The 15,276-nt window shown below is 46.8% G+C and overlaps 1 long non-coding RNA gene across 3 annotated transcripts in view; it reads right to left on the bottom strand.

The window, feature by feature from the left end:
* The window catches only part of LOC144754316 (uncharacterized), a 315,958-nt gene that overhangs the window by 52,288 nt on the left and 248,394 nt on the right, over positions 1–15,276 (bottom strand). The window contains exon 5 of one of the 3 annotated variants that reach the window (XR_013594694.1): positions 2,628–4,371. The exons of 1 other annotated variant lie outside the window; for it this stretch is intronic. This is a non-coding gene — a long non-coding RNA (uncharacterized LOC144754316). Of the gene's footprint in view, positions 1–2,627; positions 4,372–15,276 lie in introns of those variants that run through there. One more of the 3 variants, XR_013594695.1, reaches the window with a different exon arrangement.

Here is a 15,276-nt window from a genome sequence, read left to right as displayed (position 1 = left end):
CCCTTCTTATGGAATATTACAATATTAGTCTGTTTCCATGTATCCGGGACCTTACCAGAACAGATTATTCCATTAAATAGATCTTCAAGCAAAGGAAGAATTTCCTCTTCTAAAACCCTATAGACCTCTATTGGTAAACCATCTGGGCCTGCCGCTTTACCCGCTGCAAGTTCATTCAGAGCAGTCCTTATCTCCTCTGCTGTTATATCCAAATCCAATTGCACCTTATCCTCCTCCTCCACCCTTGGGCATGGGGGTCCCCAATCTTGCGACGGTGGTAGCACCCCTGGCTCCTGATCGTACAATTCCTGATAGAATTTCTGAAATACATCCATTTCCACTAGGACCCACCTACCAGACCCATCAGTTTTTCTGCGCTTCACTCCACCCAGATTACTTTTTGCTAAAATAGCCACACCTCTAATCGTAGATGATTGTGATGAAAATCCGATCATGGTATACCCACGCATCTCCAGCAGCTTCCTTTTAGCCCAGGGTATATGGGTTTCCTGAATGCACACTATGTCTATATTATTTGATTTGACCAAGTGACTCAATCTTTGCCGTTTCTTCCAGTCGTTTAGACCACCTGCATTAATGGTGCAAATCCTAATGTCTGACATTAATCACGCGTTTACCTTTCCTACATTGTCTGTTAACCATGAATCTGATACCAGCCCAAGTCATATTCATTTCCATCTCATAGTTTTTCTTTTTTTTCATCCGCCCTTTTCTCCCCTCCACCCCCTCCCCCTCCCCCTGCTCCCTCTCCCTCCCCATGCCCAACTCCCAGCCGGAGCTCCCCCTCACCCACCCCCCTTTTTCAGAGGCGCTCAGACCGATGGTCTGTGCACGTGATGGTTCGCAGCCCTGATTGAAGAGAGTTAGTCCTGTATCCAATCTTTAATTCCTATGACACCCCACCATATACAAAACACTCCACCCCAAATTCTGTGTTCCTACTTTATGCTTTACCTAGACTTAACAGGGCTTCACTTTTGCCTAGAAACTACCGATATGATGAACCCAATTATCGTTACCAAACACTAATATCAATCATTACTTAACAATTCTAGGCAAGACCCCCTGCGACATCAAAAATTCTTTGGCCTTAACCTCGGAGGAAAAATATAATGTTTTTCCGTCTTTGATTATCTTCAGCTGGGCCGGGTTTATCAGGTATGCATGCATACCCTTATCCTGAAACGGTTTAATCATCTGCCGTAATCTCCAGCGTCTCTCCCCCGTGATATGGCAAAAGTCAGGGCGAACAAAGAAAGAGTAACCGTCAACCGTTTTTTTTTTATCAGGTCTCGCCCTCTCAGAAATTGCTTGCCTCAAATTAAAGTTACCCAGAAAAATTTATATTGCTCTGGGCTTATCACCCTCTTTCGCATTCTTGTGTATTTTAGCGGGGATACGGTGTGCCCTCTGAACCTCCCTAGCGAAATCACAATCTTTCAGATCGGTAAAGGCAAGTTCAAAAAGTTTGACAACAAATGCTTTCATGTCCATATCCTCTGACCCCTCAGGGACTCCCAGAATGCGTAAATTATTCTGACGCGATCTGTTCTCCATCGCCTCCAATTTCCACTGTATATCAGTTAGCTGCGCTGTCTGCTGGTCTACCTTACTAGACGCCGCCGCTGACTCGGCTTCTGTTGAAACCACTCGCTCTTCCAGGTTAGTAACCCGCTCCCCCAGATTCACACACACCTTAGTCAGTTTCCTTACCACCCCTTGCATTTTTCTGACTGCCGCCTGAGACTTACGGCTCTCCTGTCGGGCTTCCTCCCTGTGTGCAATTATCTCCCGGTGTATGACCTCCAGGAGGGACATTTGTGCCGATTCCCCTCCAGGGCTATCTGGGATTGGTTTGGTCAACGGTTGTTCTTTTTTCTGACAGAGTATTTTTGCTCCCACCTTGGCTTTCACTGCGGTTATCGGAGGGCTAACTTCGTCCTGTTCCAAATCACTGTCGGTATCTGAACCACTGGCTTCTTGATCCAGACTGTCTTCCTCTTCCTCCGACCATTCACCGCCCTCTGATACTGAGAAAAATGCCTCACTTGGGGCTTCCTTTTTGTCACGACTGTCCCCCCCGGTATCATCCTCCAAAATCTCTTCTAATACTCGGGGTATCGCCAATACATTGACCTAGGAATCCTCTGCTAGACCCCCTGCAGGGTCCACCCCCCCTTGCTCGTGCCCATTTGTGCTGCTGGCAGTATTAGGCTGTGCAGTGGAACCTGTAGCATTTTGGGATACCTCCCTTGTGATATCGGGGCTCCCTGCATCGTCGACGTCATCATCAGTTTTTTTTGCCGTGGCCTCAGTATCCTCAAGATTAGAGTCTTTCGAGTCTTTATTTTTGCTCAACTTTTGAAATATATCTGATATCGGGGTGGTGCCCTGAGAGTCTAGATTTACTTTACTGCCCCCTTGCTGCTGCACCATTTTTTTTGCAGGGGAGGCTTGCTTCTTCCTTTTATTGCCCTCTAGTTCTGCCATAGAATCCGCGAGCTCTGCTGCCGCCTTCCTCCTTGCGGTTGCTTTGGCGCTTGCACTAATCTTGGGAGCCATGATTTCCCTCCTCCTTTCCTCCAGCCCAAACTGCTCCTTACCACATGTAACGCAGTCCCAGTTATTATCCTCCAAGTTCAGGGCCGTAGGGGTCTCCAGGACGTTCAGTGTCCTCCCCTCGGCACTCTGATGCAAGTCCGCTTGCCGATTCGATTGGATCTCTACTTGCCGAGAATCCGCTGACCGGCGCTGACTGCTCCGCTGCCGGCTCCGTTTCGACAGTGACAGTGAGCTCCGCACTGTTTGTTTGATGAGGGCTGTCTCTGCTAACTCCGCAGTCTCCACCAGCGGCCCAGCTGACCCGCCTCTCAGCCTCCTCGCCACCTGCAGCAGATCCAATAGCAGCCGCTTAAGCGGCCGTCGGCAGGTCAGTCTCATACAGCGGATTTTCCCTCTAGCGCGTTTTCCGAATTTTCAATCACCTTGCACCTCGCATGTCCCGCGTCTCCCGCTGACTTGGATATTCGGTTTCTACATGCTCCGTGGCTCCATAGTACAGGTTTGCGGGGTCATACTACTCTCATTCCTGCATCTCCTCAATCGAGCTGCTTCCCGGCCGTCCTACTCGGCCGCCATCTTGCCTCCCTGCAAGAAGCGCAGAGACTACGAGAAACGTTTCTTTAGTGACGATTCAACACACCCTCTGGTTAAGTAAGTCAATACTTCAGTGAAACTGACATGGAACGTTGAGTACAAAATCAATCACAGCAGCACAAGGCAGAGTATAGAATACAGAACTCCAATCTAGAGCTCCTAGGGAGAACTTGGGACAAACAAGTTAGCTTTCCAAGTTGAAATATGGTAGATATCACGCTTACTCCTGCAAATACCAACTTTCACTAGGGCACTGGAGCCCATGTCACCTGCAGATCTACTTCACTCTGGACTTAGTTGTCCCAGAGGGAACAAAGATACGAGGCTATCCACACGGATCCGCTCACTAAAGAGGGAGAGAGCATCCAAACTCTCCTGCCTTGCTCCACGCCTTTGCTGCCATCACCAGCTTTGCAGAATACTTTAACATCATTTAAGTGGGGAAAACCAAATGACAATAATGTACTAACTTTGTTTATGTATTTCAAGCATCTGAGCCAGAAATGCTGTAGAGAACTTACATTGACGATTAAGTCCTTAAAACAAAGTAGATAGGAGGATGGAGTACACATATATGTGGCATAACGTGGGAAACCATATATAAACCAGTGGAAGATCTTGCAAATATTTCCAGTATCCAATAGTCAGTATGTTAGGGAAGGCACAGGTTGTGTTTGTGATGCCCATGTTGCTCATGTGGCCAAAAGGGCTACAGTACAGTGCCTGAGACAAAGTTTATTCACACAGAGCAGTTCTTGAATGCGGGGAAGAAAGAGATCAACATTTATTATAGAAGGCTGTTCCAATGCAAAGGAGCGGAAATTACAAAGTAAACCTAAATAGGTCACTGGTGGCTCCATTCCAAAACTTTTTGCACATTCAAGAGTCACTTATGTCTGCAAATTACATGCAACCATCTCTTGGTTCTAAAAATCAGGACTTGTAGCTCCTTGGTTGTACTAGCGTGCAGCCGAATGATGAAGCATATCACTTATGTGACTGATGGAAATCTGTCCTCTTAAATGAGATTTTTTCCATTTGTGACTATCTCCTGTTTTATGCACTTTTGTTTGTTGGTCTAAACCTCAATTTTTTCATTCTAGACCCGCAGATGTTTTGTAGTTGTTTAATGTGTGAATAACCTGCAAACATTGAGCACAGGGGAAGTGGTTTCATTTCAGGGAAGCATTGTTCCTGTGGAGAAAAAAGACACAAAAGTTAAGAGGACTTTTCATCCTAAGAATAACAATCAACAGGCGAAAACCCTTCAGGTTACAGCTAGGTTTAGGCATATGCAAATTAATGTACTATTTTCGTGGATTTAGGTGGACCTGCTCTGGAAATTTCTGCAAATCTCAATGTCTTAAGTTTAATCAGATTGTAGGAGGAACATGTGAGGAATAGCTTTATGATTTTTCGGAATGTTTGTAAATCAGACCTTTAGACAATTAGGAAGAAATAGTCAGGAATGGGTTTGTGAGGAGGGAGGACAGATGGGACTGGAGTCCAAATAGTGTGAGCAAGATATGGGTGAACATGCCCAGGACTGATTTAAAAACTGTTGCTTGACCACGTAAAGGGCTTGATTTTATATAAAGAGACAGAAATCCTGGAGATACATATAAGAGTGAGTGGTGAAAAAGACCTCTGTGGCTGCCCTCAACCTCATAATCGTATTATCACCATCTTGTGAGTTGCACTGGCTCTGTGAGAGGCTAAAAAGATGGGAATTGCAAGTAACACTTTTTTAGATTTCAATAAACTGCATCTTGGCATCATCACTTAGAAATAGTCTTCATGACTTAGGGCCTTATTACAAGTTTGGTGGTCCATGAACAGTCGTACCGGCGGCGGTGCTCCGACAGCACCACGCTCGGCAGTCCGACTGCTGTATTATGGGATGGGCAGATTGCATTTCCAAAGACTGTGGTTAAACCACCGACACCGTCAGCACACCACCAAGGTCGCAGTCGGGAAAGGCAGCTGCCATCCATATTATGAGTTGGCTTACCAACAAGCCGACCGCGGCGGTCCGACCATCAGCTTTGAATCAGCGGTAACAAAGGATTTGGGGTACATACTCACCCCTCTTTCTGTTTTTCCAGGCAGAGTTCAACATGGATCCCTTTCTCTAGGTCCCCCCTTCACAGCAGCATCTTCACCCCGAAGAATACGACCCTGTTTGCAGCGATCTACAGGGGAGTCACTTTTGTACCACATATGCATTACTGGACTAGTCACATACTGACCAGAGTCCGGCAACGGGTAGGTGGTATTTTCCACATGAATTGTGCATATGTGTACATTTGATACATGTGCAGTTGAAATGTACACATGTGCATCGATAGATAAGGAAAATCATTGACCACGCCTCAGCCACATTCCCGGGCCCTTCCGTCAACTTATAATACAGCAGTCTAAAGAATGCCAGCGCTGTCGGCTACTGATGGCTGTGGCCATGTTTTCAGGTTGTAGGACCTCCAAACTCCTAAACAGGCCTTTAGTCCTAGTTTTCCTTGTTATCGTCATTTGAAAGTGAGGTTTACTTCATCCAATAGACGGTACTACCTTTTCCACCTTGTCATTCCAGGCCTTGCAATGCACAGATTTACATAAACTGAACAATGCTGCAACCACAAGCCAGACAAAAGACACAGGGGAGAAAAAACAATTGTTGGGATTTCATCTGAAGAAATGCTGGGGATCTGCAGTATTCTGTGAGGGAGTTCTGATGGTAGGTAGTTGGAGGCAGAATGGAGTGATTGCGGTGCAATGTGCTGGTGGAAATTTCCTTAGCCAACACCTTAGAAATAAATGTATTATCAATTATACTCAAGGTCTACTGCTTCCTTTTAACCATGTTACTGTTATCCAATGAAAGAAACAAAGAAATACATCAATGGCTTAGAGGCCACTACAAAAAAACCAAAGGGAACTGAGAAGATCAAGACACACTCAATCTATAGGGGAACAAGTAGGTGTGCAGAGACTGTTCGGCCTCAATGCAAACATCGCGTAAGGAGTTCCCTGGAGGTCCCAGAGGAGGCATACATGTCTCCAGAGTATGACCCTGGAACAGACTGGGGACGAGGATCCAGAACTGCAAGTGGATCCAGAGACTGATGCAGAGGAGAGATAGAAGAGAGGCAACATTCTGGTAGATTTAAGAGAGGGATAGGCACAACAAGAGTATGACATTTAGCCTCTTTGGCTTATAACTATAGACAGCAACAAAACACAAGAGCAGTGTTCAAATGGGCCTTGGATGGGAAAGGTCCTGACAGCACTTCCCTGTCTGCTTACAGCCGCACTTGCCTCAGCATTTTTCCTGGCGCTGGGTGGGACTTCGTCCCACGACCTGCATCAAGGGAAGAGAGGCGGGGCCACAGACTTTGAGCGCGGACTTCAGAGCAGGCCGTATACACAGCCAGTGTCCTCCAGACAGCAGTTTGCTTCCCGCTTGGACGCGCACTTGCCGCAGCATTTTCCCTGATGCTGGGGTGGAACTTCGCTCCCCAGCTTGTCTCAAGGGGAAATAGGTGGGGCCACGGACTTGCAGCGTGCTCTTCAGAGCAGTCCATTTCCCGCAGCGCGGGTCCTCCTGACAGTGGTTCCCTACCCGCAAGGTTGCTGCAGCATTTTGCCTGGCACCGGGGTGGAACTTCATCTCCCAGCTTCCAGTGAGAGAAGAGAGGCGGGGCAAAAGACTTGGGGCGCGCTCTTCTGACCAGGCTGTATTCTGCGGCGTGGGACACGCGCCCTGCCATGGTCCGGGGCGAAGACCAGGACTGTAGGCGCCCTTCAGAGCCTGGACGAGGCTGGGCTGGGCTACTCCGGGTCTTCTTTTTTCCACACAGGTAATCTATTGCGTTCCTAAACATTTTTGTGTGAACTGTGACCAGCCTGTCTACTACATCCCAAACTACTTTAGGTGAGGTTCAGGGTGGGCAAGCTCAAAAGGTAGCATGCCATGGAGAGGTCCTCAGCTTAAAGGAAGATCAGTAGGCTCAATGGTTACGTCAAGAAAGGCAGTAGGCGCCATCATTAAAGAAATCCTATGCGTGGAAAGAAGGCTGTCTTTAGCACCCGGTGACAGCAGACCCAATCACTTATTGCAATCCCCTCTTCAAGTGAGATGGCAGCTGTACCTAGCTAGAGATACGAAGTCAGAGGGAAGTAGACATCAGCTGAGGTTGAAGAGGGTGGTGATTTGTCTTCTACCATAGTCTTGTCCCTAAGTGAGCCAACCGCTAAACCTGTTAAGTTTGCCAAGTCCTCCAGCAACAAACAGAAACGTGGGGTCAATCAAACTCATTCCACAGCTGTTAATCAATCAAGCCCCTCAGGGCACACTGCATCTAATTCTCCTTCTCCCATGAAGGACGCCCTTGAGGGCATGTTGGTCTATTGGGAAGAACCTTTCTATCATGGACTTTAGGCAGGTCCCTGACTCAGGGAAAATTTTTACCACAACAATTGATGTAATGTCGCTGGTCTGGTGGTAGCCTTTAATGCATTGACCAAAGGAAGGTGGAGCGTGATCTCTCACTCAAATGGAAGCACACACGAGCCAAGTACTGCAGCAGCATGCCCACCATAGGGCTAGAAGGTCTTATGCCAAGCCGTTGTTCATCTGGGTTGCCTGGAAGTGCCACCTTTTCCCCAGTCATCTAGGCTCGGATCCTGGCTCTACCTCCTGGTATGATCTCCCACCAGCGGCTTGGCCTTCTGTCACTGTCCACACCAATATATCAATTTTATGCGGAAGGACTGTTGAATCCACAATGGACCCAAAAATCAATTCACTGGATTCATGGGAATTTGAGATGTCAGGACAGGTTGCTTAATGAAGCACTGGCCCGGAGGGTCGGGTGGCGTGTGTGGGGAAGATGTTCAAAGAAATCACAGGAGACTGTGTTGAGGTTACATTTACAAACCCTAACTTAGCTGGGAACGTGTTACGTGCCTCTGTACAAGGTCACCCAAAGCCCACAAATGCTAAGATCATGCCTCTAGGTTATTTTTAGAGTGACACAGTTATCGATCAATTAAACCAAGTGGGGCACCCTGGTCCTTATTTAGCTCCTCCTCAACCCTTCAACATCCAGGTGAAGAATTGCTTTGCGCCCCTGGGGGACTTGGCTGATAAAAAAAGAGTCCTCTCCTCAGGAAATTTCCCATGGAGAATGGAGGGGGCCATCAATAATTACCTTTGCCCCAACACGTCCAATCTCCTGACCAGCGCCCAAAACTCTGTAGTGGGGAAGATGACCAATATTGCTGTCTCTAACCAATCAGTGAAAATATTGTCCTGGAATATTGCCTCAACAGAAAAGTTGACAATGAGATCTGGGTCTCTTCCATACAAAATAATTATATCCTTCTATTCGAAGAAACCCGGGCCAAGGAGGCATCTGTTTGGATGGCTACACCTCTTATACTGTTTCATTTCATCCTCCTCAGGCAGGGCTAATGTGGGTCTAATGGTGTTTTTCAGGATATCCTGGAATCCAAATTACCCCAGTTTTCACTGACTGAACTTGAGTTCAAGCCCTTCTAACCAAGTTGCCCAATGATCTGAACATTGTCTTCTTAAATCTTTACAAAGGGACCACTGGGTCCAGCCCTAGTTTTAACATTAACATGCTCTCTGATTTTATTTCAGACCATGACACCAAACCTGCTCATTTTTACGCTGGATTTCAACTTATTGTTGGTGGGGATTTTCATACTAAATTGGGATCTACACAAAAGGCCACCTTCGAACATGTTTGACCTGGTAATCACGGAGTGCGTATGTCCATTTATGGATCAAAGAGCTTAAGCTCTTTCCCACCTTATCAACTCTTATGACCTTATCAATGTCTGCAAATTGTTTGATCCCTCTTACCCTTCTAATGCCACTTTTGTTAGGGGGATTATGGTTCTTTCACTGACTATATTTTCTTATCCAGAGACCTATTGGGCCAGGTATCCAAGGGTGGGATGGAGGAAAGTATATTTAGCGACCCTAACCTCATAGCTTGACTTAGGCATTTACATGGGGGGTGGAAGAGCCAAAGGTATAACCAAGGGTTCCCTGGCAGTTAAGGTGCAGGGGCTTCGTTTGGCCTGGAGGAATGCCAACATAACAGCCCTCATGCCAGAGATGTGGTCAGTCATATGAGTTCGCTCCTCACTTGTCTTTCTTCCTCCAGTGACCAATGGGTTGAAGTCAATCAACTTGCCAACTGGGTATTATAGTTTAAAAACTATTAACTAAGCCAATTACTCCTGTTAATCAGGATGCAAAATGGTTTAACACATATTGTTGTAAGGCCTCTGCTGATTTACACAAGGCTTTGGAAGGAGACACAAAGGGATTGTCATAAGCTCCAACAATGTAGGGCAGTATATAAGCCTGCTCTTCTCCATTGGCGCAAGGAGATTCAACTATCTTCTTGGTGGAAGAGAGTGTTGACTTGCAGGCAGAAAGATGCCAGGGCTTTTTGGGCAGTGGTGAATAATGTCAGTTCCACAGGGACTATTAATAATTTTGCCCTCACCTCTATTAGCCCGGAGACCTAGGTCAAACATTTTAGTGCTTTGTACAGTTCTGGCTGGCATATAGAAAACAAATAGATGGAGGTGGTTTTCCACCTTTAAATAGAATTTACCTTGGAAGAACTCTGGGATGCCATTGTCAAGTCCACAGCTAACAAGGCCCGTGGGCTGGTTCGGGTACCTTGTTGGATTCGGCTGTGAAGGTTGCCGGTATGGTTGTGTTGGAGCATCTTTTATCTTGGGTCAGAGAGTCTGGCACACAGTGATGGAGGTGCAGTACGGCTTCTGGGAGGGGCTGGGCACAATGGAGCAATGTTTGAACCTGCACCTGGTGATCAGAAAGTATGCCATTATTAAGCAGGGCTCTGTCTACCTGGCCTTCATGGACTGGTCTTGTGCCTTCGACAGCGTGGTAATATCTAATCTGTGGTACATTCTGACCAATCAGGGGGGTAGATGGTGGCCAGCTTGATTTTTTACTTGCTTTACATTGATATTTCTGCATCTGTAAGGTTTGGTACCTCGGGCAAGGGCACAGACACTTTTAAATTGGGAAGGGGGTGCAGCAGGATTGTTCCCGGGCTCCAAGTTTATTACTTTTATGCATAAAAGGCCTAGGCTTATCCCTCACTAGGAAACCTTTGCATGTTCCTCTTATTGGAAATAAATGGTGCCTGTAATGTTGAATGCGGATGATGCTCTTTTACTTGCTAGAACTCCAAAAAGCTTAAACATATTTTTCTAGGATTTTATGGGATCCCTTGGTCTTGGCACAAATCTGTCCAAAACATTTACTATAGTTTGTGGCCCTAAGCAGCATAAAATGCGAAGTGTTTGCTTACAAGGTCATCCTGTTGCCTCGACCCAGGAATTCTCTTATTTGGGTGTTGTCTTCAATGAAAGGAGGAATGGGGGACCATGCAAACTCAAAGCCTCACATAGATTTGCAAGTGTGGCTTGGTACATCTATAATTTAGCCACTTGTACTGGAGGTAAACCAGTGGCCCCTTTATTGGAAGTGTACAGGGGCAAATGTCTCCTGATTCTTATGTATGGGGCTGGCCTATGCCGGTATTTTAATGTCACTTCCCTCCAGGGAGAGCAGAACAGTGTGCTAAGGCGCATGTAGGGCATACCTCCCTCCTGCTCATCATACAGCAAGAGCTTGGGGTTGAGTATGTGGAGGATACTATCAAACTGGCATCTCTTGACTTATAGTGTGCCATTTGGCAAATCCAAATGCATGCTTTTATAGAGAGCTCATTCTTGACTGACTAGCCAGCAAAAGAAGTCTGAAAGTCCCCTGACTTCATTATATTAAGTCCAAACTGACCAACTTGTGGAGGCACAACCTCTTTTCTAACCGCTCAGCATTGTCCAAGTCTGAGTCTGTCTATGTTAAGGTGCCATTTCAGGATCAAGTCTGAGGGACATACCAGAGAAGACAAAAACTACAGTCAAGGTCTATTAGAAGCTTCAAACCTCACTAGCATTGGAGCCATATCTGGAATGGGTAGATATTTCCTGGGACAGACTTCTTCTAAACAGATTCAGACTTGGCTTTGTGAGGTGGCATCTTTGTTTTCCACTTGGCAAGCTTGACGCCAGCAAGGTTTTAATCTACCCCAGAGCATGCTCCATTTGAGCTTTTTTCTAAACGGTTTTTAAATCCTTTATTAAAGGGAGTGTGGAATAAGATGTAATGAGACCCTTATGTACTTACAATAGCTTAATTCTTCCTCTATCTGTGTGAACATTTCCTCCTTTTTGAAATGTGCAATTTCTAATACAAATTCAGTGCTATTTTAGCTATGTGCCTAACTATTGCGTATGGCCATTTTGATTGCAGTCCTTCACTGGTTAGGAATTCTGATCCAGTGCAATCGTCTTAATCCTTTATGAAGGTTGCATGTGAGGGTTATGACCTATCCAGAATTAAATCCATCCAAGATGTTATGTTATGTTATGTTAACAGGGTTTTTATAAAGAGCACAGCTACTCTACCGAGTGTCCCGACGCTGGATGAGTGAGCCTAACATGACGAGGGAGGGGTAATATCCTGGAAGCAGAGTGCTAGATTATTGCTGAAACAACCATGATTTTAGGGCCTTTCTGAAGGGAAGCAGATCCTGCAGTCGTCTCAGAGCAAGCGGTATATTATTCCATAGTTTAGCCACTTGCAGCTGGAAGGAACGTCCTCCTATTCTGGAGTGCTTCACCACCGGGGTTCAGACTAACGCCAAGGAGGCGGAACGAAGAGAGCGTCAACGATGGTAGAATTGAACTCTCTTCCTCAAGTAGGGGGCTCCAGAGCCATGCAGGGCATTGAAGGTAACACAAGGGCCTTGAACTGGATCCTCTTACGGATAGGGAGCCAGTGGAGTTCAAATGAGCAGACACCCGAGTCCTGGGTCCAAGAGACAGGATATGCTTAGCCGCAGCATTTTGAACTACCTGAAAGTGGGTGAGCAGATACTCTGGCAGGCCGAGATATAGAATGTTCACATAGTCCAGCCTAGAACCAATCAAGGCCTAGACCACAGTTTTCCTATAGGAGATCTGAAGTAGTGGCAGAAATTGTTTAAGCATTTTCAAAAAGCCGAAGCACTGACGGCCACTGTCTGAACCTGTAGCTTCATATTCAAGGAATTGTCCAGCTTTACACCAAGGTTTTTAACTGACATCACCGAGTTAGCCGGAGGGTGCATATCCTGAGGCCAGCAGCTCTGCCACAAGTTTTTGGATGGGCAGCCGAAGAAAATGATTTCCGAATTGTCGGAATTACAGTTAAGTTGATTCAGCTGGAGCCAGGAATACACCACAGACAAACAGGCCTTAATCGCTTCCCCCTTACACTTTGTATCCTTGTCGCATGTAAAGAGTAATTGGGTGTTGTCAGCATACGACACTATTTTAGCTCCATGCGACTCAGCTAGACTTGCCAGTAGAGACATATACAGATTGAATAATGTTGGGCTGAGAACAGAGCCCTGAGGTACTCCCACCTCCAGAGGGGGGATTAGTGCCGAAAAAGGGGGATCCCAGACAGGTTGTTGGCAACCTGACAGAAAAGAGGCAAACCATTTGAGGGCCATCCCTCCAAAACCAGACTCCTGGAGTCTCATTAGGAGTCGGCTATGGGGGATGGTATCAAAGGCTGCTGAAAGATCTAACAGTATCAACATGGCACTGCTACCCCTGTCCAGAATGTCCTTGATGGACTCCGATATTTCCAGGAGTGCCGTCTCGATGCTAACACTTGGACGAATTGACTTTGGTACAAAATGTTGTTTACCTCAAGAAATGTGGAAGTGGCTGAGTGAACATATTTTTCTAATACCTTGGAAAAAGAAGGTAGGAGGGATAAGGGCCTATAGTCAGCGGGTGTCTCTGGGTCCAGATTAGGCTTTTTCAGGAGGGGAAGTGTGTGTGCTTCCTTCCACTTGCCGGGGACACACCCCTGCTGCAGAGAGGTATTCAAAATCTGATTAACATAGGGTTTGATGGGCATAGCTATTGCTGCCAAGATAGAAGCCGGACAAGGGTCAGATGGAGCGCCCGATTTCAGATTCTTCAGAATTCCTAATGCGGTCGCCAGCGGAAGAGAAGGGATCTCCGTAAAGAGAGGGGTACTGAGCCAAAGGGAGGGATGGGAGGGTACCCTGTCCAAATTGTTAGCCCAATGGGAGGTAGGGAAAGTACCCTGGATCTTTCTGATTTTTTCAGCAAAGAAAGAGGCCATCTGATCCACCCATATTGATGAGGGGGAGAATGTCTTAGTCACTGCCTTGGGGGAGGAGAATTCCTTCACTATTTTAAAAATCTCTTTCTTTGTTTTCTCGACTGCCTCTATTCTTGATGAGAAAATATGTATTTTCTCCTTGAGGATAAGTTTGTGATGCGAATTTGCTTGTTTATACACTATTTTCACCATAATCTCAAACTAATTCCGCGATGCTCTCTCTCGTCTTTTACAGGTACTCCTGCTTTTTTTAAGAGCAGGCGTGAACCAGGGAGCACAGACTCGTGAGGTATGAGAAGGGCGGCAAGAGAGAGGGGCGAGCTCTGCTGCACGGAGCAGTAGCCAGTTGTCCAGGGTAGTCACATCGTCCTCCATGGTACCACTCAGAACAAGTGGGTGGGAGTCGAGAGCCACCATCAAAGCTTCTGGTGTGATACAGTGATAAGGTCTAAAATTGCCCATAGGGGCTTGCCCTGGATGTTTGAGGGCGCAGTCTTTCGGTGGACTCTGAACTCCAGGAGAAAATGGTCCGACCACACCAATGGGTGGCGGGGAGACTTCTATGTCAAATGTGGAGAAAATCTGGTCCAGAATATGGCCCCTTTCATGAGTCGGAGCCTGAAAAAAAGGGGTCAGTTTGAAGATGTTCAGAGCTTCCGTTAAGCTGGTAGCATCCGGATCATTGATTTTGTCCATATGGATATTAAAGTCCCCTAGTATTATACAGGGTTTGTATTTTAGCACAATGGGGGCCACGGCATTACTAATAGCTTCATGGAACGGACCGGCAGGACCCAGAGGTCTATACACAAGAATGCCGGCCATGGATTGGTGGGGGGATACTACCAGATGAAACCCCAAGGTTTCAGCACCGGCAACGTCTTCCGTGTAGGAAAGAGAGCAGGAATAAAGGCTCTAAAAAATAATGGCTATACCTCCACCCTTGCCGCTCGGTCTCTCTTTCCTAACCATTTGGTAGCCCTTAGGGATGGCTGTGGCTACTGAAGGATTTGAAGCGTCACAGAGCCACGTCTCCGTTAAAAACAGGAAATCAGGACTAACTTCTTCCAGTAGTTCAAATATATTAAGGGCTTGGTTACGCATAGATCTAGTATTTAGGAGCAAGCAGATCAGTTTGCCGTCCCCTGCAGCCCTTCTTGGTTTAAATAGTGCTGATAGGCCCGGAGTCAAAAGATTGCCGGTAGGTTTCTGAGGGAATAATTGGCACCCAGCCGCAGTGGGAACAAAGCGTTTCATGGGAAACCCTATGAGGGGGCAAGGGGGGGGTGTCAGTTTGCACCGTTGCGCAATTCCCAAAGCTAATCTGCGTGGAAGGACCGTCGGGAGGTAGTGCTTGCAAACCCACCAGTAGCATTGCCAGCGCCGGACGCCTCCAGGACGCTGACGGGCGCAGACGGGCTTGCCTTAGGCGCACCCGCTGTGCGGTCGCCCCAAAGTGAGTATTTAAGTACAAGAATTATTTAGCACTAGAGCGCTAACCCGGAACACAGTGGTCCCGCTCTGACAGACGGACACCACCGGAAGAGGACAGGAACAGTAAGGGTAGTTCGGTCATTTTAAAACAGATTCACATTCAAGGCAGTTTAAAAACACAGAAAGATTTAAATAATTAAAAGCAAGTAATAATGTAAAGTGCAAATGTGCGTGGCAGCAGGATAATCACCGAGCACATACAACCACCAGCAGCACGTCACTCATACAGCGCGGTCGCCCCAGAGTGAATATTTAAGTACAAGAATTAAGTAGCACTAGAGCGCTAACCCGGAACACGGTGGGCCCGCTCTGACAGACGG

Source organism: Lissotriton helveticus, chromosome 5_1, assembly GCF_964261635.1.
Source record: "Lissotriton helveticus chromosome 5_1, aLisHel1.1, whole genome shotgun sequence".
NCBI classification, from domain to species: Eukaryota; Metazoa; Chordata; class Amphibia; order Caudata; family Salamandridae; genus Lissotriton; species Lissotriton helveticus.
The sequence above is the reverse complement of the archived record's forward strand: the minus strand, read 5'-3'. Positions and strand labels throughout refer to the sequence as shown.